Consider the following 27,984-nt stretch of genomic DNA (forward strand, 5'->3'; position numbering starts at 1 on the left):
TCTCCAATCCAATGGCAGACTTGACACACGAGCCACCAAAGAAGAAGAGAAAGACGCACATTGTGTCAAGTCGTGCATGTGCCCGCTTGCTCAATTACCCTTATCATGACGATTCACTGATCGTTTATGCGAAGTATGATAAGAGGAACAGTGTTTGGGCCATCAGAAGATATAGCGGAGACCTTATTTATCTCAACCACCACGAGCTAAAGTCGCTACCAGAGCTTGACATCAACTATCTCCAACAAGCTCTAGGTCATGGTGCAGTTGGGAGCACGTTAGAAAGCTGGGTCCCAGACTATCTCCATCGTCAATCAAGGGTGGACTACAAAGATTTCGAGCCGAATAAGGGTCGCAAATACAAGAACCCAAAGGAGATAGATCCAGCTACCAGAGAGCCTCGCACCATGTGGAGATATAGGGCACCGAAAGACTGTCACGAGATTTATCACGGCGAGCCTTATCTTCCCAACACTCTCCGATATTTCATTGACTGGGAGTTTGATAATAAAACCGGTGAGGCCGTCATACACTGCCGTGATATGCACGAGATTCGAGTGTTTGACGAGCATGAGCTTATGGGTCTACACATTGAGGATGTGAAAAAGCTCTACAACAAGCCACTGGGAACCGTCGAGGACTTGGGACGTCAGAATACAGACTGGATAGTTGAAGCCTTCAACAAGTTCGTTCGTAGACTTGTTCAACTTCCACTATCCGAGGACGAGTTTTTGGTCTACGACACCGACGGGTTCCAATACTAAAGACTAGAGGGAGATTGTTAGGACCCTTTTTGTTTATTTTAGTCTTTTGTATTGGTGATTATGTAATGGGCCATTTTGTTTACTTTGTGTATTTTAGGCCTAAGAGAAAAAGTGTAAAGAAGCCCATTGGGCATTTGATGTATCCTAATTCTCATGCATGTTTCCCTATAAATAGGAAGCATGCCATGAGAGAAATAGGGTGGTTCATAAATCAGATAGAAAATCTTTTGTTAACTCTCAAGCTCTCTCTCTCTTTTTCTCTCTAACCATCCGAAAATAACATCTCAAGATCCGAGACCGCTTAGGTGGCTTAGTGTTATTTCCGCTAGCACTAAGCTCAGTTGATCCAAAAACATTGTTAGATCCACCCATGTTGGGACCTACAAAAGATAAACTTAGTTATAATAAACTTGATAATATCAAATAGTCCTTATCCAATGAAGCCATTTGAATTATATTTAAAGAATGAGTCAGTATCATGATTGTCAATATTAAGACTTTTTATTGAAGAGACAAAAGAATAGGCACCACTAGTTAAGTTGATGTTCTGAAAATTTCTTTAATTAATCCTTATTAGGAGCTTTACATAACCCCGTAGAAGTTAAACCATTGACTGTCAAACTGCATTCCTTTCAGCTTATTTGAATATTTAGTTAATCATGGCCGTAGACGCTGAGCCATTGACTGTCAAACTGCATTGTTTTATTTGAATAATTAGTTAATCATGACCGTTGACGTATTCTAGTTATATAAAGTTATGAACTGCGCGAGTAATGTTTATTTGTTTCTCTATCAGTTATGTGCTTCACAAATAAATTGAAAGTTTTAATGGGGTTTCTTTACTTCTTATGTTTATCTCTCACCATTTCTTTCTCATTTGGAGATGACACAATATCAGCAAATAATTCACTCTCTGGAGATGAAACAATCATATCCAAAGGTGAACTTTTTGAGTTGGGCTTCTTCAAAGCAGGTAACTCTTCCAACTATTACATAGGCATCTGGTATAAGAAGTACTCTTCTAATATTCCTACCATAGTTTGGGTAGCAAATAGAGAAACGCCCGTATACGATAGATTCAGTGCCGTATTAAAAGTTGTAGATGGTAACTTGGTGCTCTTAAACGAGTCCAAGTTACCAATTTGGTCCACAAATGTCACCTCTACTACGGGTTCAGATTCTGCAACCGCGGTTATTCTTGATTATGGTAACTTGGTTTTAAGAGAGAGCTTAAATTCAGTTGAGCCGGTTTGGCAAAGTTTTGATCACCCGGCTCATACTTGGTTGTCTGGTGCTAAATTTGCTTATAATAAGAGAACAAATAAAAGTCAGCTTCTTACTTCATGGAAAAGCACAGATAATCCTGCTGTGGGACTCTACTCTTTTGAGCTCGTCCCGTCTCAAAAGATGTTTGTTATTAAGTGGAATGGATCCCAACGGTATTGGGATACTGGGTCTTGGGATCCATTGATGATTAATGATTTTTATAATTTCAGCTACCAAACGAATGAGAATGAGAGTTACTTCACTTACGCTTCGTATAATCCGTCATTTATTTCAAGATTTCTAATGGATGTTTCTGGTCAACTTCAGCAACAAACATGGTTGGAATCTACCAGACAGTGGAATGTGTTCTGGGCTCAACCTGAAACAAGGTGCCAGGTGTATGGTTTATGTGGGGCTTTTGGTACTTGCAGGCAGACCGGGTTTTCATTCTGTAATTGCTTGACTGGCTTCGAGCCTAGATCAGAGAGTGAATGGAATCAGAGTGATTTCTCCGGTGGGTGTGTGAGAAAAACCAATTTAATTTGTGGGAGAAACATGGAAAAACCTGATTTTCTCATGATTAAAGTCACAAGCTTGCCGCCAAATAGTTATGTGACAGTCAGGAGTTCTAGAGAATGTCGTACCGCTTGTTTAAACAATTGCTCTTGTAATGCTTACTCTTTTGTCGGTAACAGTTGTTCAGTTTGGGATGGAGAGCTCTTGAATCTATCAGAAGATAATGCCAATGGGAAGACAATGTATGTCAAGGTTTCGTCAAATGATCTTCCAAGTCATAAAAAGAATAACGGGGTCACAACGATTGCTGTAGTCGCATCGGTTGGAGGCCTAGTTCTTGTGTTCGGTCTGGTTGTGATTATACTTTATACAAAAAAGAGGAGATTCGTTGGGAAAACATCAATGGAGGGATCGCTAGTGGCATTTGTCTATAGCGATTTGCAAAGAGCCACCAAAAATTTCTCGGACAAATTGGGAGGAGGTGGTTTTGGGTCTGTTTTCAAGGGGTTACTTCACGACTTGTCCATTGTGGCCGTGAAAAAACTTGAAAGTGTAAGCCAAGGAGATAAACAATTCAGGAGTGAAGTAAGCACAATTGGGACCATTCAACATGTTAATCTTGTACGTCTTCGTGGGTTCTGTGTGCAAGGTAACGATAAGTTGTTGGTGTATGATTACATGCCAAATGGTTCTCTACATTCCCATCTTTTCCGTGAAAAACAAGATGATGTTCTAACCTGGGAAACTAGGTATCAGATTGCACTAGGAACTGCACGAGGGTTGGTTTATCTTCATGAAAGATGTAGAGATTGTATAATTCACTGTGACATAAAGCCAGAAAACATTCTTTTAGATGCCAATTTCTGCCCAAAAGTTGCAGATTTTGGCCTGGCAAAGCTTGTCGGCCGAGAATTTAGTCGTGTTTTGACAACTATTAGAGGGACAAGAGGGTATCTAGCTCCTGAATGGCTATCAGGGGAGGCTGTCACAACCAAAGCCGATGTGTTTAGCTTTGGAATGGTGCTTTTTGAATTAGTAACCGGTAAGAGAAATATAGAGCAATCTGAAGATTTGAGCTTTACGTTCTTCCCTAGTTTGGCTGCAAATGTTGTTATGAAAGGAGGTGATATCCTTAGCCTACTAGACAGTAGGTTAAGCAGGGACGCTAGTGTTGAACAAGTCACTAGAATTTGTAAAGTGGCATATTGGTGTATCCAAGATGAGGTGGACAGTAGGCCTACAATGAGTCAGGTGGAACAAATTCTTGAAGGGGTTTTAGATGTGAAGATGCCTCCAATCCCACAATCTGTCAAGTTTTATGCTGATAACACTGAGAATATTGTTTTCTTTGAGTCATCCTCAACTGGGAGTTCACAAATACAGTGTAGTTCATCATGTAGTAATTTGCAGCCATAAAATGTATTGTCTTGAAAGTATGTTCACTTTAAGCTATAGACTATTTAATAATACATTTTTTTTATTTCATATCATGATTAAAAATTTGACAATTTTGGATAACTTAGAACCGAACAACAAGCAACATGCATTTTAAATTTTTATGTTTAATTCATGCACATATAAGTTCTTTTCATCTGAATATATTAATAGTACAACTCATGTTCCCTTTGTGGTTTCAGAATCTTCTCATCTTACATATTGGAACATTCTATGTGGTTATAAGGGAAATGATATGACACTGTCAACACAACATATTTGGTATTGTGAGCGCCATTTTTTCTTATGGTTAACTCACACACCTTTTAAATCTACTTCTAAATTTTTACCAATGTCTAATATCATGAGACTTAACCCTCATCAAGTTGGGAAAGAAAGACTTTTACTACACACCTTAACATGTACAAGCCCTGTGAGCGTTAGTTAATCTGCACCGTCGCACCGACACTATTATGGGTCTTCATCATCATCGTACTCAGTATATCCCACCAATAGCAAAGCTATGGTAGGGTCCGAGGAGGGTAAGATGTAGACAGCCTTACCTCTACCCCATAAGAATAGAGAGGCTGCTTCCGGTGAGACCCCCGGCTCGATAGTAGTTTTGCATCAAGCCTTGGACATAAGGCACATAGCACTCAATCATCGGGACCGGCTGATCGGTGCATGTACCCTTGTCTTTCGGCTATCAACGCCACTAAGTAATATAAACTAGTAATTTGTTATCTTGATCCTTTTGTATTCGATCTCTCTGCGAATTTTACATTAAAATTCGATATAAATAATTTTGTATGCATAAATTTTTAGTAAATGGTTACCAAATTTATATGCATTAATCTTTAAAAGAGGTTTAAGAGAGAGAGATTGTTAGGGTATTAGGGGGTTATGTGTCATTGTTGGGAAGTAGGAGTTGTAAATAATCATTGTAACTGAGTTCGTTAAATATACGAACTGAGATATGGAATAGGCAGCTATTGATTTGTGAGTTAATCTCCTTCTTCTTCTTTTGTGATTCTTCTTCTTCTTCTTCTCCGTCTTTAACTCGTTTTGATACGTAATAGAGAGATGCATTGATTTTGTTTTAAAATCTATATCTTTTGACTTGAAACACGTGAATGCAAATATTATATATGCACCAACACAAGAATCCATAGAAACATTTATTCTTCTTAATTGGAAAACATGTGAAGGGAGATATGCGCGACTACAAGGATTGGTAGAAAATTTATTCTTGAGTTGTTGACTTGGAAAATGAAAATTATGAATGAAAATACACACTAATCCAAAAATTGGTAGAAGATTCATAGTTCGGTGGCTTTCACCGTCTTAAAATTTATACATAGTCATTTTTAGAATAATAACTCATACACTCTCAAATTAAGCTTCTAAATCACACCTTTTTATTTACTACGGACTGAACTCTTACCTTTAATTGTGGGTACTAAAGCTTTGAAGTTTAATTATAAAAACCAAGAGTTAATTGTGGGCTACAATCCTACGAAAATGACACGAGTGCAAGAAATCACATGGGTTTATATGGATATCGAGAATCAAAGGCCCAACCGCGGAACTAAACGTGAGCTATCTTTAGCTCCATGGGAGAAAAAGTAAATAAAACCGAGCACGACAATTGTGAGTGATGACAAGTTGACAATTTTCTTGGAGACAACGTAAGCTCGAGAAAAAAAAATCAGGTGATGGCAGAATTAGTTAAGAGAGCACAAGATCTTCGATCTGTCAAGTTTCGTTGAGAGATATTAAAGAGTTAATCGAATTCTTGATGCATACGTGTTGAAGATATTCGATTGTGGAGCATTGTTCGGTTGAATTTCTTTTTTCTAAATATTAACTCATTTTTTATTTTTTGTTTTTTGTTTTCATCACGAAAACAAATATTAATTTGTTATGATTTATTTTTATTATTTGTTTTTGCTAAAACTCTTAATCACCCTGGTAGAAACAAATCTTGACATGTAGTGGATAAAGTGGAACACACAAGTCAAAGTGGATGCACAAAAGTTGTTTTGTATAACAGTAAGCGTGACAAACTCTTACATAACTATAGAGGCATGACACTTGGTAATCATTGATAAATAATATAATATCCAAAAGAAGCAAAGAAGAGCAATACTCGTAAAGGCAGCAAGGCATGTCACCTTCTAATTGAGCAGTGGGCCTTCTTTCAACTCTCTACTTTTGTAATAAAAAGTAGACTCAAGTATTTTGACCAGGTGTAAGTCTAAAAATATGACTTGCGATATCAAGGTATGAAACCCTTTATATATTTAAGGTCAAGTTAATAATTAATGTGGTTGTGAAATTCGGATACGAGACGAGAACTTCGACATGCGTTTAAGTTTAACAAGAAGATCTTCTAAAATGGTTTATTTGGCTATAAAAGGGTCTTGTAGTCATATGTATGTGTGTTTTTGATGGTGTAAACAACCACCCAAGGGGAGCTCACCTTGGGTGGGATCGGTTCGTTTTATCGTTATATTATTTATGTTCGGTCGTTTGTTTAATCTTTTGACCCGTCTCGAGCGTTTATCAAGAACAAAGTCGTTCATTGTCGGATCCGGTTTCGGGACCTACAATTGGTATCAGAGTGGGTCGAATCTTCTGATTCAACTTTGTTCTTGATATTCGGGTTTTAATTCCGTGACTACCCGAACCTAGATGTTAAATTTCTTGAAGTTTTGAAAATAAAGTTGAAGTTTGGAAATAAACTTTGAAGATCCGAGAAAATAAAGGTTTTTGAAGTCTGTCTTGAATTTGTGGATCCGGATTCCTTGCTGTTTAAATGTTCGGTTTGGGTTTTTATGAATATTTAATATTTTTATGAAATTTATGTGGGCTTCACACAAAGAACAAGAGGCTGTTTCAAGAACAAATCACAACATATGCTATGTTCAGATTGATGCTTGGATGACATATTGATGATTAGAAGATATTTTCGTGCATCTCTACCAGTTAGAGATGATTTCATCTTGTTTAAAAAAGAAAGGTAATTGTAGATCTGGGTTGTATTTTCGTGTTCTTCATGGTAAAGATTCTGCTCCATCAAATTGAAATCAGATTCTTGTGCCATGATGATCGATTCTGTCATATATTGCTCGATTTATATTAAATTTACAATACCAGATCAGTTCTTTAACCCAATTTGATGTTTGCTGCCTTTATTTTCGGTATTCTTCGTCCAGGGTTTCTCCATGGGGATCTATGGTGAACGAGGTTATGGGACAACATATGGTTGATGTATGCTGACGGTGGCCTTGGATAACAAAAATGATGATGTTTGGGAGGTGAACTGGTGGGTGGATGGTTTTTTCCGGCGGTGAAGATGGGTGTTCGGTGAGCCTAATGACGATGATGCTTTATGTTTGTCGATATGCAAATGCAAGGAAGTTTGTGGTTTCAGTATCTGGTGAATGCCTTTTATTTCTTTTCTTTGATCGGACATGAAGGCTACCCGAAGATTTTTTTTTCCGGCCAAAGATATCGTCGGTGACCTGTGGAGGCTTGTGCACAGTAAGGACATCACATGGCAGCTAGGGTTTGTGATTTACATTGGGCTTTTGTGGGCTGATTTTTAATGGACCAGATTTTTTTAGTAGAATAGGCCAGGTTGAAATATGGATTCTGATTAAAAACGATGTGGGTTTTGACTGGGCTGCTTTGTCTAGGCCAAATTATTTGTTATGGGCCAGCCGAATTATCTTTATGGTGGATAAGTTTATTTGGGCCGATTTTGCAAAATATTTTTTTGTGTTGAAATTGATTATGTTTCGAGTTGACCAAACTGAAGAAAGTCAAAATTTGTTCGGCTTCGTCTTGTTTAACCGTGTTCAAAGCTTGTTATTTCTAAGGCGTTCGAGAAGTTGGATCCGAAAGGTGAACTTCGAACGAATTAATAAGTTTTGTTCATTTGATCATTGAATGTGGATATTCGAGCTAATCCCATGCCTATATACAACTTAAGATCCGAGAGAGCGGACAAAGAAGCGAGAACTACTTCAACATTAAATATAGGTGGGTCATACCTTGAGGGGGTGAGTTGAAACAAAGAGGCTTCGGTTTATCGAGTGATTTGTGAAGATGCGAGACACGGTTCGACAAAGTTTTGATATCATAAGTCAAGGGGGTGATTGTAAGGCCAAAAATGTGACTTGCGATATCAAAGTATGAAACCCGTTATATATTTAAGGTCAAATTAATAATTAATGTGGTTGTGAAATCCGGATACGAGATGAGACGAGAACTTCACATGCGTTTAAGTTTAACAAGAAGATCTTCTAAAATGGTTTATTTGGCTATAAATAGGGTCTTGTAGTCATATGCATGTGTGTTTTTGATGGTGTAAACAACCACCCAAGGGGAGCTCACCTTGGGTGGGATCGGTTCGTTTTAATATTATTAATCTTTTGTACCGGTTACGAGATCGTTCTTTAATTTTATCGTTATATTATTTATGTTCGGTCGTTTGTTTATACCGCACCTGTCTCGAGCGTTTATCAAGAACAAAGCCGTTCATTATCGGATCCGGTTTCGGGACCTACAGTAGGATAGGATATTATTTGATGCGATGACCGTTGTATGCTAAAGAGATTTTTTTGGTTTTACATTTGGCAAGGTTTTTCTTTTCTTTTTTCATGCTTGAATTCACATAAGGAGCTCTGATAAGGATGTTGACAAGGAGGTACCTGATGATCGAAGAATCATTGTAGTAAAGGGAGGGCTTATCCAGTTTCTCATAGTGGACAAGAGTCGTGTATGTAAAGATATTGTAGTGTGTAATTAAGCAACAGTTAAAAAATATTTTATACTAATGTGTTTATCAGAGAAAGTGTGATACAATTTGAGAATCCAATACTTAGATCTAGTTAGAGTGTAGGTATACCAATTGTATTGATCAATTAGGTTAACTGTGTGTGGTGTGTGCATACGGAGAGAATTGGATAGAGTAACAAAGCTCAAACGTGTAAATCAAACTGATAACTTACATTCGCAAAGCACAGTTTACATATTTATAGGTATGAGCTCATTCGCTGACATGTTCAAGCGAATGAGCACTCATATGCTCACAAAACATCCTATACTAAACAAATGGACCCCATACACCTACTACATAGGCGTATGAGCTTATTACAAACGCGAAAGAGCCTCATTCGCTTAACACACTAAGAGAATGGGCTTTACATAAGTTCATTTACCCCCTAAACATTCTAAACTAGACCAGCCGTGTACGAAGTACAAGTGTACAAGACAAATGATAAAACATTATATCAACACAATTTAATACGAGATTGTAGCTTCGTGGTTACATCCATTGGCTTTAATGAAGAACGCTAGCTTTTAGAACTTTTATTTATGAATTTGTGCTTAAGGATACGGTGTTTGATATTTTGTCTACTAATATCTAAGAATGAAACTTCAAATTATTCAAAACACTGTTTCACATTCAAACTTATTTCTCTCAAATATATGGGATTAATGAAATAAAAAACAGGAAAAAAAATGCAAGATTCATTACAGAACTCCTAAATAATTTAGTAACTCTAACAATCAATTGCTTTTAAAAAAATTTCATATATTAGTAATGTTAGATGGAAATCTAGTCACTTATATAATATTTATGTTTACGATTATAATTATGAAAGACAAATTTTTTACATATACGTAAATTTGTTACATATATATTTGATTTGTGCATTTGAACATATAAGCTTATGATTCATATATGTAATCACAAAATTATATATAAATTGTTAAACCTACTCTCAGACAATTATAACATATAATTTTTTTTCTTTAAAAAATAATTGGTTATTAATAGTTACTTTTAAATTTTTTGGAGTTCTAAAGCGAGCCCTAAAGATAAAATCTCACTTATTTACATATATTCCCTTGCTAAGCTATCTTGTTACATATTTACCCATATTTTAAAAATCAATTACATATTTCCCTCCCTAAACCACACATATTACGTATCTCCCCATTTCATTAAAAGTAACTAATTAAATGAATGTTTTAACCTTAATGACATAATTAAATAAGTATTTATATATATCCCCTTCTTTAAAACATTAATTACATACCTCTTTAAGTTCAATCCAAACCAAATCGATGTAAAGACGAACATATCGAACACTAATAAACCAATTGCCATTGCACCTTTTAATCAATAGTTAATATAAAAAAGTTTTGGATTAATTTTTTTTTACCAACAAAAACAACTCAAGTATAATCAAAAAGTGTACATGAGACGATGGGATTCAAAGGAAAAAAGTGGTAGTAGTCATTTATGGCGGTGATGAGATTGCCAGAAGTTTGCCGGAAAAATCAAGCTTGCCGGAAATAAGTTGGAGAAGACTATTTGATGTTGTGGGTTTAACTCTATAATTACTAATATAACTTTGTTTTTTAATTAATTTAATAATGGTAAAAAGATATGGGTAACTTGGTAATTTGATATGAAAAGGGAAAATATGTAATTGTTTGTTTAGGTGTGGGGAATATGTAATTAAGGGTGTTAAGTAAGAAGAAATATGTAAAAATCCTCTTTTTTAACCGTGACACTTAATTTAACACAAATTGCTCGATGTATAATGACTAATAATCGAATACGATTTTTAAATAAAAATTTAAATAATTTCACTACCACAAATATATTAAAAATATCTCTTAAACTAGTTATCCAATAAACAAATTAATTAAATATATAATATTTTCCTAAAACAATAATTGTGTAAAAAAAAGTGATACTTGAGATTGAGCTTGTGACACGCCTAACTTAGGCATGAAGTAAAACACAACTATTTTTTTTTCTATTAATTTAAAGTGGAAATGCTTTTACAAATAAATGGTAGAAGTTTTATATTTGAAGAGATCAAGTTATTGGATCTTTAAGAAAAGTTCGGTCCACTATACCCAAGCCATTTTCAAAACCAGGTGCATATTATGTAGATGTATTGTCCTCACAGGATACAATTAATAAAGTGCATAACTTTTTAATGTTTGATACGTCGCATCTTATCCAAAGTTTGGTTATGTTTATTTAAACTACTAGCTTAGAGCTTGTGTACTATACCGATATTTGATAAAAATTATTACAATTAACCGATTAGTGATAATTTATATTTTAAAAAACATGTTCTAATGAGATCATACATGAAGATAACATTTATAGCATCCTACTCATCAATATTATTACGATGGTTTTATGAGATACTTCTGGATTATGAATTTATGATAAACTCCTAGTTTAATAATTGATTAAGAAACATATAACTTATAGGTTTGTTCTTGATAAGCGATCGAGACGGGTGTGATGAAATCAAATGATCGAACAAATGATATAAAGATAATATAGATAGTGAACAATTCACTAATCGGTTTAAACGTGATGAAATATATTAAACGAACCAATCCACCCAAGGTGAGCTGGGTGGTTGATTACACCATAAAAAACACACACAAATTAGAACAATACAAGCCCCTATTTAAACAATAATATTCTAGAAGTTCTCCCCATTGAAGATAAAAACGTGCACCAAAGCTCTCGTCTCAGATCCGGAATTCTCGACAACTTTACCTATTTGATTAACCAAAATATATTGAACGGGTTTCGCCACATTAATATCGCTAGTCATAATTTTTTGTCTTACACATAACAATATTAGTATAATCTATTTATTAAATGAAAAATGAAGATAAAAGCAAGGCAATTTCCATAATCAGTTTCACTTTAAAATTTTGATGATACAGGATAAAACTTTATAAAAGAAAATTAATGTGATAATTACCCTAATGTAAATTTAACCAAAATATAACTCGGATTTCATTTATTTCAAAATTCTAATTAAAGAACACTAAAAGAGAAAAAAAAAAAGGATTATCGCGGTCTTATCATGTAATCAATATATAGTATTGTTTACAAAACAGACACGCTTGCTATGTTCATATTCATCAGCTACAAATACATCTCCTTCAACAATGGTCTTTGGATCAAATGGTCGGGTAATGAACCGCAAGGCAAACCTAGATGGACCCATATTTAGGAAAATGGGTTATAATATGCTAGAGTAAAGGATAGAGTGACACGTCAAAAAAAAAAAAAAAAACGAAAAAACCCTGAGAGTGAAGTAGTGTAACACGTCAACATTTTTCTTATTCTTCTATATATAGTATACATAACCAGCTAAATTTATGGGATATGAGTTTTCATCACACATATAAAAAAATATATTACAGATGGTAAACTTTAATACAAGTGAGGCGTGTTTAACTTTTTGATATAAAAACTAGTATTTACCTACCTGAGCGTTGCGGCGAGACTTTTTTGTCCGTACTGTGAACATGTAAAGTGTCGTTCTTAGTTATCTTTCTTGTTGCCGGCCGATGGACCATCCATTTGGATGCTCTTTTTCCTTTTTGAACATCTATTACCCACAATAGCTGAGTAAGTCTTCTTCATACGGATGTCAACGGTCCATACTAATTTTGACGCTTCAAGTCGATCTGACTCACACTAGAACACCATCAAGTAGGAAACCACCTTGAGTCGGGTTCCGGCTAGAGACCATAAGATCTCGAGTCTTAATCATCATCCTCATATAATTATGCCTGGTGACCTACCATACGTTCCCTGGCCTCGTCTCTAGCGTAGTACTTCACGTATTCCAACCACAGACATCAATGGGATACATTGAACCCGGGGAGGGGCTACATTACTATCAAACATGTAGCCATATCTTGATCGGATAGGCTCGATAAGCGCACGACACACCACATGCGCACCAGGCAAGGCATTATCTTCGAGCCCATCCGGTGTCGCAAATACCACTTATGAGGGCTCCACTAGATGACAAAGGGGAGGCGCCACAGGCCCCAGTGGTGCACAGTGTACCACTGCACTGCAATATGCATCTTCGCTAAATGAGAAGTTGCCTCAGCGTCTTCAACACGTTTACCGAGGTGAGTGAGAATCATACACTTTGATGAGTTAAATTGAGTCATTGAAAATTTTTTAATAGCAGACAATAATGCGATTTTTTATGAAGTGGGGTTTATTTCAAACATGGGGTTGGGTATTATTTAATCACAAGAGGGGTTTTGTGGTTAGTATTGACAAGTAAGAGAATAATCAAAGAATGAAAGCTTTATGTCAGAGTAAAACAAAACTTGCTATTGATAGTGGCGAAGAATAGTTGATTGGCATTGCTAGTGGCAAATAATTGTTAAAATTTAGATGCATATCATGAATGTCACAAAATAACATAAAATTTTTTATTACATCGAAACAAAAGGCAAGCAAAATACAAAAAATATTCCAATAATGCTTGATAAATGGTACAATGCTATTGCCATTGGCGAATAAGTGGTTTATAATTCTGATAAAATGTTTAAGATAAGCATTACTTTTAAAAAATATTCCAATAATGCTTGATCGATCAATGCATTTTATCATGTGCATGTTTATTAATTACTAGGTTGATCTTTACGTTGGACTGGCTCATGTTATATATTCATCCAGTTGGATTTTGCACCTTTGCTATAATGTCATCAAAACATCCGCTTTGTTCCCAACAACCCTCGAACCAAAACAGTATATGATGGTCCGTCTAAAAATACTTGTTTTGATGGTTTGATCAATTGTTAGTGTGGTTCATGATCTAATTTTTATGTTCCTTTCCTTTTGATAGAATGTATAATTAATGCTTAACAAAGTTGTATTGTGGTCTGAATGCAGATTACGAACTGAATGATATAAAGAAGAAGCATTGGTGATTAATTTTATTAAATAATAAATACATTGCCCTAGTTGAGAGAGGGTTAATTTGAGATAAGAGAGAGACATGTGTCACGGGCGGGTAGGCTAAAGATGAAATAACCGCCGGTTGAAGTAGCACCACAGCGCGGGGATAGGCTAATCTAATGATCGAATGTTTCCTCCTGTCACGAAAAGCGGGTAAAAATACTAGTTTTATTGAACTTCAAAGTTCAAATCATACATCCTACGTAGTTAAATTACATAACACGATAAAAAAAAGTTGATGAATCACATATTATTTTTAGCAAAAACTAAAAGCAAAGTGTGCTCCAAATTCAGTGAAAGTTGACGTCCATCAAATCCATCAACTAAAAAGTTTATTGTTTTCTCTATAGTGGATCTTCCTTTCCAGCAACCCATCCATTATAACCCTCTTATTATACTCCTTCACCAAACAACCCTTCTCCGGCGAGTTCACCACCATGTTTTCCGACATCCGACTGTCATCGCGGTTATTCTTGCGGTGAGGATAAAGTAAACACACCAATATTAATGTGCAAAGGATCCCAAAACATCTTCCCAAAAATATTGTGAACATTAAAATACAAACCATTAAATACGCCCCTGAGTTTGACTCAGGACCACCGTTGACTTTATTACCAGGGTTTCTCAAAGAAACAGATTCCTCGTCCGAATATTTTTAATAAAAATCTCGGAAACTGATCTTGTGATTTTGGGAGTCTTTTGAGAATCTTTGTGAACTTGGTTTTCAGATATGTTACTACTGTTTGACTTGATAGATAGTTGACGGATGTTTATCTCGGATGCAACCCTTTTTCTCCTTTGGAAGCCTCGGTTACGGCTAGCCGGTTGTGGTTTTATGTTGTCTCTTTCGTCTGTTTCGGTGACCGAAGGTCGCATGCATAGAAGGAACTTGGTTTTCATTTTTGTGTTGTAAGTTTGGAGTAGTAAGTGAATGAAGAGCTAGGGGTCGTTTAGGAGAAGGAACACAAGTGGAGTAATGAATGTTGTTATTTGTTGGACCCCTTTTTAAAATTTAAAAAGTCAGTCCACTCGTGTCCTTCATAACTGCTGTATAATATACAGTATAATATTAAATAATATATATTAATATAATAAAATTATATATATATATATACACACGCATATAATATAGCATAAATAACACGACGTTAAATTGAATTAAACTGCATTACGTTACTAAAAGCCGACATATAAGGCAGACAGGTATACTCTAACTTCCCTCATGTGAGAGGATTTAATCTAATGTGACGTCATAGGTGGAAAGGGATCATGATGCGTGACATCCCTAGAACACCGCCCTCCCCTTTGTTGGTCACGTATGACGTGTGGATGGTGATCATGGTTACTCCCGTTACACACTCTCCATCATCTTTTTTGCATTAAATTAAAAAAATAGAAAATATAGAATAATTTAAAAAAAATAGAATATGTTGAAGGGTGATGTTAAATGATGGGGGAAAGCTGGTGCAAACTGACGAGTGAGGAGAAGGGTATTGCCCCTTAGCATAAGAACATATGTAACGGAACTTAACCGTGAAGTGACTATCGTTACTGTGGTCGCACAGCTATAGGACATTGAGATTCAAATTGAATTAATTGAAGTGAACTGACGCAAACAAAACTAGATTGTTTTTCAATTAAAAAAGTTACTCTATAGATGGGGTAAATAATAAAACATATATAATTTATTTGTATTTATAATAATATTATGTGTAATTATTTATGATTTTATTCCTTTATTATTTTAATTATATTAATAATAATATTATGTTTTTCAATTAATATTTAAACGGAATGTTTTTTTAATTTGATTTAATAAGTGTAATGTAATATTATAAATATATCAAATATTTAGTTTTTTTTTATAAATTTAGTTATATTAATAACTTTAAAAATAATTAAACTAAGTTAATTTTAGTTATATAATTATTATTATCTTGTTTGAAAATGGATGAAAGTGGTGAATAGGTGTCCATTTCTTTGATATTATGAAAGAAAGTTGAGTAGAGTAGAATATGATGAGACGCTGATATGACACTGTAAGGAGGGAGGCAAAATGACAACCACACCTGATAATCTAATAGAGAAATACTTTTAAAAGACAACATATTAACTAAGTATAATTTAGAGAGAAGTAAAAAAAACTTATAAACAATATAAGAATTAATATATGTAGTTATAAAATAGTAACCTGTATCTAGTAATAATAACGAATTTAAACCATTTTTGACCCTACATTATACTAGTTACAAAAAGATCCTTACTGGTATACTCTCTGATGTTTTTGAAAACCCAATCGGTCACTCAATCTATTTCTATTAGTTCACTCGTTTGATCAAGTCAAATCAATCTGCCCGTTTAAAACCAAATATCATTTTAATTAACTTAAACATAATAATATCATTATAATTAACTTAAACATAAAATTATAATGATGAAAAATATTATTCATATAGGAATTGGTTCGAAGACCTGGTTGCATACCCTACTCCAACCGGTAACACATAGTTGGGTTTTTTTGTTGTTTCATAACCGGTTATGTACCCTGCACGTTTTCTCCTATACGAGCTTTTTAACTCACTTGACCAAACAGGAAACTGTCATCTATAACGCTCAATCTGTTTTCTAGATGAGCTCAAACTCTCACTAAAATGGCCCAAAAAATGTCTTCATTAATAGGCCCAATTAAGGTGCAAAGCAAGTTTCTCACGCACCGAATCAGGGTTGTTCAAGGGTTTGATTGAACAATTGAATTTATGAAAAATCAATCATTATGCATGCATATATACTAAAAATGTCTAAAAACTACCTTTGAATAATATGCTAGGAGAGTTTTCGATTCGTTTAACTTTATTTTAGTTTTCTTTACTTGTACAATAATATTGTTTTGTTTGTTGTTGTCATGATTGCCATTAATTTATTAAAAAATATATATAAATGTTTGTTTTTAGCTTAACACCTGAAATTTTAGCGGCACACACATCTATATCTATACTCTCTAATAAAAACATACAATATTTTGTCACTTGTCACTTCCACATTAATCCTCGCAATTTAAAACCAACTAAATCTTTAAAATCCTTCATTACCATTTATTTGTTAACTAATGAACTATTAAATAATAATTTGAAGGATGCAAATAATAATTGAATAAATATCTAGATTGTTTAAACATTATTGTACAACGGTTGTATCTTAACATGCATGAAAATTTATAGTTTTTTTGTATTTCACTTAATAATTAAATATTATTTTTTTCATCAATTACCCGTATATTACACGGGCCTCAAGCTAATATATATATATATATATATATATATATATGGGATGGATCATGCGAGAAGTGATATTAGAGCGAAAAGCGCGAGAAGTGAATCTCAACCATTCAATACACAAATCAATGGCTTAAAACACAAGATGGTATTATTGTAAATACTTTGAATATTTGACCAGATATTAGGCTTAAAAGGATAAAGTCGTCAGAATTTTGTAGAGATAAAATAGGTAACTTATGCAAACCCTTGTTTCACTCCCAAATCTCTTGACATAACTCTGCATGAAATCCGACTTTCCATATGAGATTGATACACATGTGCATATTGATGTAGATACGTTCCTACATGTTGATATACGTACCTACACATGTGCATATTGATGTAGATACCTACATCATGTATGAAAAGAATAAATTGATGTAGTAAGCGTATGAAGAGAATATATTGATGTAGGTACGTGTGTAAGTACATACATCATGTATGAAGAGAAAATATTGATATAGGTAGCTACATATGTACCTACATGTTGATGTAGGCACATACGTACCTACATTATATATGAAGAGAATAGTAAGTGTTTTGATTTTCATGTACATGTGAACGATATATCCTTTGTCTTGTAGTATATATTGATGTAGGTATCTACACACATTATCATGATCAGTTACCACTTCAATAATAATAATTAGCCATTTTTAAAATAAAATGATTTTTGATCAAATAGATTTCAATGGTTCAAATTTCATATGAAATAGAAAATAATAATAATAATTTGTAACGTACCATTTGCTAGTAACTTATCATTAATTATTAAACCATTAATGTGTATAAGTTACAAAACAAAATACTTTACATTTCACTAATATACCCTTACATATAAATAAATAAATAATAAAAAAGAGAATATGTGATTGGTTAGAATCTCTTCTCGTACTTCTCGCCATAAGACACTTCTGAAATGAACCTAATCATATATATATATATATACACATCATGAACTGGTTTTTTGTTTTTTTTAAAGTCATTAGACGTCATATAATACGCAATCAACCAATTGTAATAAAGAAATTAGTATGGACACAAAAATATTCAAACGGACTAAAATAAGGGAATAAGACAAGTTGACTTGATTCATGAACTTAAAAGAATACAGTTATTCACAAGTTTCTAATATAGACAAATTACTAAGCGTTGATGAACGCATACATGACATCAACAAATATACGTCTCGCCACATGTAATATACATGTTGTGTTGACCTCTTTCATACCTTATACTATCAACATGGATAGATCCATGAATCTAACGTAGGTTGTCGCGATCTACTCAAACAATTAATTTTAACACTTAAATACCTATAATAAATACGGGTAAGTAAGGTCGTCTCCACAGGGACTCAAGGAAAGTGCAAGTTTATTTAATTTATAACTAATTATTTAATCTAAACAGACAGACGATGTCAAGCGGTTTTAAGAAAAAAAGATTTAATTAAAACTAATGATTATTTAAAAAGATTTGTAAACAATATTAATTAAAATTATTCATTCTAGGTTCGGGTTATGTGTTCCATACGTTAATCATAGATTCCCTCATCTTTGGTGTTATAATAATTGCTAGTCCTATGGTTTGATTTATGATGACAAACGATACCTTAACCGAATTGTTGACACAAATGAACCCGGACACCACAATTACCAATTCTATGTCTAAGATGATTAACTCAATGATAAGGTTTGATGATTCTAGTCTAATGACACAAGAGCTTAACCCTAAGTGTTGATGAACAACAAAACAAACGTTACACAAATCAATAATCGCAAACAAAAACCTTAATCAACCAATTAACTAATTAAGCAAGACAAATTCATATAAAATCAATCAAGCTATATTCATGAAGCACAAGAATCTGATCATAACAGTATTTCACACAAAACCTTAGCCCAGAACGAACACACACGACTAGCCGGACATCGACATAACCGTTAAAGCACTTATCTTGATGAACAAATGATCAATGATGGAACCGGAAGCTTCGGGATGGCTGAAAGTCGCCCTAGAACACCTCTTCTGCCTCTTGAAGTCGTAATTATCCGAATGGGGATGTTAAGGGGTTTATATAAGGCAAACCCTAAATTTTGGCCGACTTAAGCATCTTCGCGTATCGCGAAGATGAAAGGGATTCTTTTTCGCGTATCGCGAAGGACAAAATAGTCGCGGCCGTATTTCTGCAACTTCACGTATCGCGAAGTTGGCCTTCTTTGAATCTTCGCGTATTGCGAAGACGTAAAAAAATCAGATTTTTCTCTTTTCTTTTCTTGAATGCCTCGTGATGCGTGCACGTCCAATCTCTCACTTCTCGATCTTCATTCCAAGCCCGTAAATATCCTCGGTAAGCTCCATAGCTTCCAATATCCTGAAAACACGTAAACAATGCTTGAAGTACTAATGCTTATTCGATTATTTAACTAAATATAACTAATTAATATATAATAATAACTAACTTTTACCCAATCATCGCATCCCCACACTTATCCTTTCGTCCCGAAAAAGATTTTGCAATGGAATCAGAATCGGAAACTATTCTCAAAATACTTCATAGATTATCTTAATTAAGCACAAAGAACACAAAAAACCACGATTGCGACCTACGCCTTAATACTTACCGGGAAAAATATGGTGCGACAGTTTTATTAATTCATATGATTAAAATGGAACCCACACCTCAAAGCGCTGAAGCCGCCTTACCATGCTTCATTATAGTTTTACCGAACCAGACCACCCCAACTTGACTTAAACCTTAAAATTAGACGATCAAAATTTTGCACATTTGTACAATTTTTAAGCCCATATGTAATAGCTAAGACAATCTTGGATATTTTATCGAAACCAACCCCTAAACTTAAGCATCAAAGTCTACTAAAATGACCATTAGATACAATTAAGGTGCAATTAGGTAACCAACTAGTAAATAGCCCCCACTACATGACATACCCCCGTTATCAAGCAATACCCCGAAGTCCATCACCATACGTGAGTAGGCACGAATTCATCTGTAAGGCTTACATATGACGTGTCCCGTGTGGTCCGTTTCTCAATGGTAATGAGACGCGAGCACGGGGACCCCATACAACTAACAGCGTGGATGATCAAGTCAGTAGTAAATTTGTACTTTGAAAGCACTTTTTGTGATCATGTTTATTGACTTATGAATTGGCATTTAAGCTGCGGGTTTGCTCTTTTTAAGTTTTTTTAATATGAATAATTCCACTTAGGATTTACGCATACCAGATGATAAACCGCATACCGACCCATGGTCTCCGTTCCCCGAGGCATCCCATCAATACAGGATTTAAGGCCATAAAACCATACGCCTATGAAGTGTTAGCCACTTAACTAGCAGTTTTTTCATTTATGTTTATATCACAAGCCATTTAGCATACTCTAATGTTAAGCCTATCCAACCATTGTACTATAGACTATTCATATTAAAATATATTTTTGGTGATCCAATCTAATAAAAAGGTTTGAGTATGGCCTAATCTATCATTCCAATCCTTACACAGACTTAGCTAAACAAATAAAACCCTGAAGGCGTTTCCCATTAAAAATCAAGTATTTACGATTCAATTAAGTCAACAACCAAATTATCCTTTCATTCTCAAGGCTGAGTCTACCAATACATCTCAAATTACGTGTGTTCCCGTTTTATTGTCTCATATATATAATAATTTTGAAAAATAACCCCCGATTTTTCTATCATTTTCCATTATTGTGCAAAAATCTTAATTCAATGAACATAAAACTTTTTAAATTTCAATTTCTCCCCCATCCCCACACTTGAGGCAAACATTGTCCTCAATGTTTAAAAATTTAAGACATAAAATAGGGACGGGGTTAAAATGCAATTCGATAATTTTAAAACGGGGCCTAATGTGATGATGGTTATTAAATATACAAAAATACAATTACACTTTTTAACACAAATACTAATAAAACAAAGAAGGTTATGAAAACGAAATCACCTGATAGAAAAGAAAACTCTCATGTGCAACTCTCGTGCCCTCAGTGATCTCTCGGTGAACTGAACTCCTCAACTCTCAAACTAAAATCTGCAAACTCTCAAACATGTAGAAGCAAACTTCTCACAAATGTTAAAAATATAGGTCTTTTAAATTGTTTAAATGCCTTCGCGTATCGCGAAGATGTAAAAAAAATAAGATTTTTCTCTTTTCTTTTCTTGAATGCCTCGTGATGCGTGCACGTCCAATCTCTCATTCTCGATCTTCATTCCAAGCCCGTAAATATCCTCGGTAAGCTCCATAGCTTCCAATATCCTGAAAACACGTAAACAATGCTTGAAGTACCAATGTTTATTCGATTATTTAACTAAATATAACTAATTAATATATAATAATAACTAACTTTTACCCAACCATCAGTATCATGTCCGGAGAAATACCATATCATAAGAAATGTTTGTTATCAAACATCACTGGCGCTTCTTGAAATCAATAGCGATGGATGAGAGGGAACAGTTGTAATTAAGTGTGCTTAGGTGAGAATGACATTATAATAAACGTCTAGCATATGAAGTTTCCACTCAATTAAAATATTGTTGAACTTGTGTCTTTACAACAAGTACAAAAATTTTTTTACCGTTAAGTTTTTATCAACTCACAAAAACATTATATGCTTAAGAACACCTCATCTTTACTTCTTAAAAGAAGGGGAAATTCCCAAAATAAGCAATTATGAAAACAAATTTCTAGTTTTAGGTACCATTTACAAAGAATTCCAGAAAAGGTATTATAAACTAATCGTGACGAGTAGTTTGTAGAAAGCAATTAGAACTTGTCATGTATCCTTAAACTAACTGTAACGAGCATGTTCACTAATCATTTACTCGTAACAACCAAATAAGTTTCATGCCTCGTAATCAACGCCCACGAGTAATTCATAAATCCTTTAGTCGCGACGAGTAGATTATAAGGTTAAACTAGTCGCGACGAGTTAACTAATAATAAACTACTCATGTAGGGAATGCAAACCAGGTAAATTAGTCGTCGCGACTAAAGGACTTATAAATTACTCGTGGGCATTGATTACGAGGCATAAAACTTATTTAGTCATAACGAGTAAATGATTAGTGAAAGTGTTCGTTACGGTTAGTTTAAGGACATGTGGCAAGTTTTAATTGGTTCTATAAACTACTCGTCACAACTAGTTTATAATACCTATTTCGGAAAATTTTTGCAAATGATAGCTAAAACTAGAAATTTGTTTTCATAAATGCTTATTTAAGAATTTTCTCTAAAAGAAAACACCAAACACCTCGTTACAACATTTAAAAAGAACACACAGTTGCATAGATAGTTCCTAACGTTTTTCTAAAGCTACAAGATTCGATACTAAGGTTTAAAAGTCATATGTATTGATTTTAATACCTTAGATAATACCTTTAAACAGACGGAATTATATGTAATACCCTTGATAATACCCTTAAATAGACAGAAATGTATCAACTTGTAATACCCTTGATAAAACCCTTAAATAGGCGGCAACGCATATAATTATTATTTTTTTTATTAAACGTTGCCAACATAAGTGATAGCAAGTTAACAACGTTTAACATAGATAAACATAGTATTGAGCTTAACAAAATACGGAAGCAACAAAGACAAGTCTTGTGTTCTGTTCGCATCAGAACTTGATCTTCTTCCGGTACCATAAGTTTTTAGTTACTTGATTGTTACCACCATAAAATATTTACTAGCTTTACATATAAACGAATCATCGAAAACCAATATATAAAAATGGCAATTTATAAAAATTAATCCCTCGCATGGGGTCTTTAATCGAGCCGTCGAGTAGCTCGATGACCCGTTTTTTACAGGGAGTTTGATTCTTGGCTACAGTTTCATGTCCTAACTCTAAAATGCCATCTTTCAATTTTAAGGCCTCAAACTATATCTGAACCCCACGAAAATCGTTTGGGGTTCCTTTACTAACATATTTTCATTATAATCAAACACCCAAATTACAAGTTCTTGTTTTCGATCCGTTCTTAATCCTGGTTTCTAACCCGTACTATTTGGCCCGTTAAGGGTGTAACACCCAACTAAAGCGGAAAAGCCTGAGTGTAATGTACAAATTGCTCAAAACACATGTGACACTATTTAGTGACAATATTATCTGATGTGTTGTAAAACACACTTATTTTCCACACCTTTTATCTACGTTATTATATTATATTTAATGTATTTTAACTTGTTTATATAGGTTTTACAAAGTTTTTATTATCTTTTTGGCTAAGGGTTAAAGAGTGAAGAAACCGCACTTTTTGAGGAGCTTACGGGTCTTTTACGCATACGATTCCAAGAAAAAGCTCAAAGCCCGGCCCATATGCATCATGGAGGCCCAAGTCTTACAATAACATTATAATATAAAAAAAAATAAAAATCAAAAAGAACCCTAACAGGTCTGATCGCAGCTTTCAGCAGGGGAAAAAGAAGAGAAAAAACTTTTGAGCGGCTAGGGTTGAGTGTTGTGGCGGCTAGGGAAGGAAGAAGAAGCAAGAACCAAGTGTCGGGATCGTTCTCCATCAGTTTCTACAGCCAAGAGCAGCCCGGAATTCATCTATATCCTTTCTTTTCATAACATTGTTCATCATCTTATTTTACTTGTTCAATTGATACATAGTTTTGCAATTGTGTTAGAGATTGACTTGTTTATGATATTTGTTGGTCATTAAATGATTGTTAAGATGATTGGTATGAGTTATATGATGTTTTTATTGAGTGTTCATGGCTGTCCAAATATGATTAGAGGCTAATCTTGTCGGTTCTACCTAGGAATGAAGATTATTGTTAGGTTTTGATGAGTTTATTGGATTGTTCCTCTATTCTTGGTTGTGTAGTATTCATTGCCATTAGGGTCGAGTGTTGGTGAGACCGAGAGGTGAGTCAACATTAGAACACGTTAACAATTGTTTCCCGGTTTGGTTAGTCGATTTTGAGTAGTTTAGGCTTGTTGAGTGAGACCGAGAGGTAATCCAGTGAGCCCGAGTGATCCTTAGTCGTGTCATCTTTAGGAGCCGGTGTCTTGATATCATCCAATCCATTTACTTGTTAGGCCTGCAATTTGATTCAAACCCAGGTAGACGTTTTTCTCCATCCGAAGTTAACACAGTTAGTTTTCCGTTAAGTTTTCTATTTTTGGTAACTTTTGTTGTCCACTTAAGCCCATGCCCCCAATACTTACCGAGGCAAATAAGGCGTGACAATTTCATTAGTTTGTATGACTAAGCGGGACCCACACTTGAAAGCCCTGCCGCCACTTCACCGCGTTCCATTATGGTTTTACCGGACCGAGTCACCCCAACTTGACTTAAACCTATTGCCACATGATCAAAACATTTTCGACGCAAAACCTATAAACTCTAGCTTGGTCCTTGATCGACCGACAGTAGTTTCCTTCATGGTGGTTTTTATTTGAAATATTTTTTTTTCTTTCTGCCTTTTGGCTTTTTGCTTTGCCTTTTGGCTTTTTGTAATTTCTTTTTTTTAATACACCATGTTGGACGATAATACAGACTACATCAAGGCTCAAGTCTGCGCCACCACGCAACAAATGGCCAAGCAAAACTGTCTTCTGCTATTTGCAGGAATAGATACGTATACATAATATTATGCATATAAGTACGTATACAAAAATTAGGTTTTTATATAAAGGTGATCATGTGACTCAAGGCTTGAGTATGACCCGGCTTTTCATTCCAGTCTTGTCACGAGTTTAGTTAAACAAACAAAACCCCTAAGATGTTTCCCACTAAAGTCAGGCCATTTAAAAGGTTCAATTAGGTCAACAACCAAACCACCCTTTCATTCTCAAAGGCTGAGCCTACCGACACATCGATTACTGAGTCTAAACTGTTCGGTTGCCAAACACTACGTGCGGGTCTAATGGGCACTGTTCTTATTTATTATATATATATATTTGAAAACACCAAGTTATAAAATAACCACTACTCGGTAATAATATCATTTCCTGTTTAACGTAAAGAAAATAAATTTCAAGGGACTATTTTTTTTTCAAATTTTTTTTTTTCAAAAATTTTCTACAACTAAGTAAAATAAACCCCATCCCCACACTTAGAACGAAATCGTCCTCGATGAGAAAAAGGAAAATAAATAAAAATTAAATAAAAATAAAACAAATATAAAAAATATAATATACAAGAATAAAACAAAGAACGGATTACTCCCCTGGTTTGTGTGCAGAATTTTCAAGAGCTGAGTAGCAACCAGGCGACCGTGTAGCATTTCATTCGCAGCCGCCATCTCGGGAGAACATGTTCCAAAACGCCATCGTAGCTACCATGCACATAATATAACCTGCAAAAACTCAAACTCGCTCGCATGTAGCGGCATACAAAACGGAAAACAAAAACATAAAGAAATAAACATATTTTTGTGTTTTTGGGTTTTTTATTTTATTTTTTCTTTTCTTTTTTTTATAATAGAATGCCCCTTAAGTCGACCGACTCGAATGGAGATTGAGTACGAGCGGTTTCATTTTGGAACATCCTGAAAAATAAAGAAACATACAACACAGATAGCACAAACAAATAACAGAAATACAAACTCTACAACTCGGGCAGCGTCCCGAGTGATGTATCCAGCATGTCACGTCTCAGTGAGCGAGTCAAGGTAGAATACCTCGACAGTCTGATCAACCATCGGCTCGCCAATGTAGTGCTTAAGTCTATGACCGTTCACCTTAAATCTCCTGCCTTTATCCTCTATCTCGACTGCGCCATACGGGAAAACCTTAGTGACCGTGAACGGTCCCGACCATTGGGATCTCAACTTTCTCGGGAATAACCTCAACCGGGAATTATACAGTAAGACCAGATCCCTACACTTGAACTGCTTGTTCCCCTTCAACTTTCTGTCATGCAGCTCCTTCGTCCGCTCCTTGTACCTAAATGACTGTGCGTACGCGTGATCTCTCAGCTCTTCTAACTCGTGCAACTGGTGGAAACGAGTGCTCTCAGCGGCAGACATATCAAAATTGACCCTCTGTAGAGCCCACAAAGCACGGTGCTCTAACTCAACAGGTAGGTGGCAGACCTTCCCATAAATCATCCGAAACGGTGTGGAACCGGTCGGAGTTTTGTAGGCTGTAAGGAAGGCCCACAACGCATCATCCAACTTGTTGAACCAATCCCGACTATTCGAACCAACCATTTTCTCAAGAATACGTTTGATCCCCCGATTACTCACTTCTACCTGCCCACTAGTCTGTGGGTGGTAGGCGATCGCAAGCCGTTGGGTGACCCCATAGCATCGCAACGCCTTCTCCATCTGCGCATTGCAGAAGTGAGTACCTGTATCACTGATCAATGCCTTCGGGACACCAAAACGAGCAAAAAGGCTCTTGAGAAAACGGAGTACAACTCGGGCATCATTCGTGGGTAAGGCCATGGCCTCAACCCACTTCGAAACATAATTCACCGCCACGAGTATGTACTTGTTCCCACGTGAAGATGGAAACGGTCCCATGAAATCAATGCCCCATATATCAAAAACATCACAAACCTGAATAGCATTTTAGGGCATTTCATTTCGCGACGAGATGTTTCCGACCCGCTGGCAACGATCACAACTCCTCACAAACGCGTGCGCATCTTTAAAAATAGAAGGCCCATAAAAACCACAATCAAAACCTTCTTCGTTGTCAAACTCGCACCATGGTGACCTCCTGTCGGTCCAACATGGCAATGGCTCAAAATCTGCCATCCCTCCTTAACATCCACGCACCTCCTAATCAACTGGTCAGCACCTATACGAAAAAGACGCGGGTCGTCTCAAAGGTAAAACTTAACATCAGCAAAGAATTTCTTCTTTTGCTGGTAGGACATCTTCGGGTAGTACCCGTCTGCAAGATAGTTCGCAAAGTCAGCGAACCATGGAAAACCCTCATCCTGAGTTGAAACAAACATGAGACTCTCTGTCGGAAAGTGGTCATTAATCCTGAACCCCGGCTCTCCTAACTCAGCTCCCTCAAGACGCGAAAGATGATCTGCCGCCACATTCTCGGCCCCCTTTTTATCACGGATTTCAATATCAAAGTCTTGAAGCAACATGATCCATCGGATAAGGCGTCGCTTAGAATCCTGCTTGCTAAAGAGATAACGAATGGCAGAATGATCCGTGTACACAATCGTCTTGGACAGAACAAGATAGGACCTGAATTTATCGAATGCAAACACCACAGCTAAAAGCTCTTTCTCGGTGGTGGTGTAACTCTCCTGTGCACCATTCAGGGTCCGGCTACCATAGTAAATCGGATGGAAGTGTTTATCCTTCCGTTGTCCAAGAACGGCTCCGACTGCGAAGTCGCTCGCATAACACATCAACTCAAAGGGAATCGACCAGTCGGGAGCAATCATGATCGGGGCGTTAACGAGTTTGTATTTTAAAAGATCAAACGCCTCGATACACTGCTCAGAAAACACAAATGGGGCATCCTTCTCCAGAAGTTTGGTCATGGGTCTCACGATCTTAGAAAAATCTTTAATGAACCGGCGATAGAACCCAGCGTGACCCAAGAAACTCTGGATGGATCTCACAGAAGTGGGTGGGGGGAAGATTAGAAATGGTCTTGACCTTCGCACAGTCGACCTCTATCCCCGAACTCGAAATACGATGCCCCAAAACAATGCCCTCGCGTACCATGAAGTGACATTTCTCCCAGTTAAGGACTAGGTTGGTGTCAACGCATCAGGCTAACATACTCTCAAGGTTGGAGAGACAATGATCAAAAGAGATCCTAAACACAGAAAAATCGCCCACGAACACCTCCATGGAGTCCTCGATCATGTCATGAAAAATAG

The 27,984-nt window shown here is 35.6% G+C and overlaps 1 pseudogene; it reads left to right on the forward strand.

Moving 5' to 3' along the window:
* Positions 1–1,562: 1,562 nt before the first annotated feature.
* Positions 1,563–4,035, forward strand: LOC143564569 (G-type lectin S-receptor-like serine/threonine-protein kinase At2g19130 pseudogene; annotated as a pseudogene).
* Positions 4,036–27,984: the final 23,949 nt, after the last annotated feature.

Source organism: Bidens hawaiensis, unplaced genomic scaffold, assembly GCF_021521415.1.
Source record: "Bidens hawaiensis isolate Kalapana, Puna unplaced genomic scaffold, B.hawaiensis_p1.1 tig00022042_1, whole genome shotgun sequence".
Lineage (NCBI taxonomy): Eukaryota > Viridiplantae > Streptophyta > Magnoliopsida > Asterales > Asteraceae > Bidens > Bidens hawaiensis.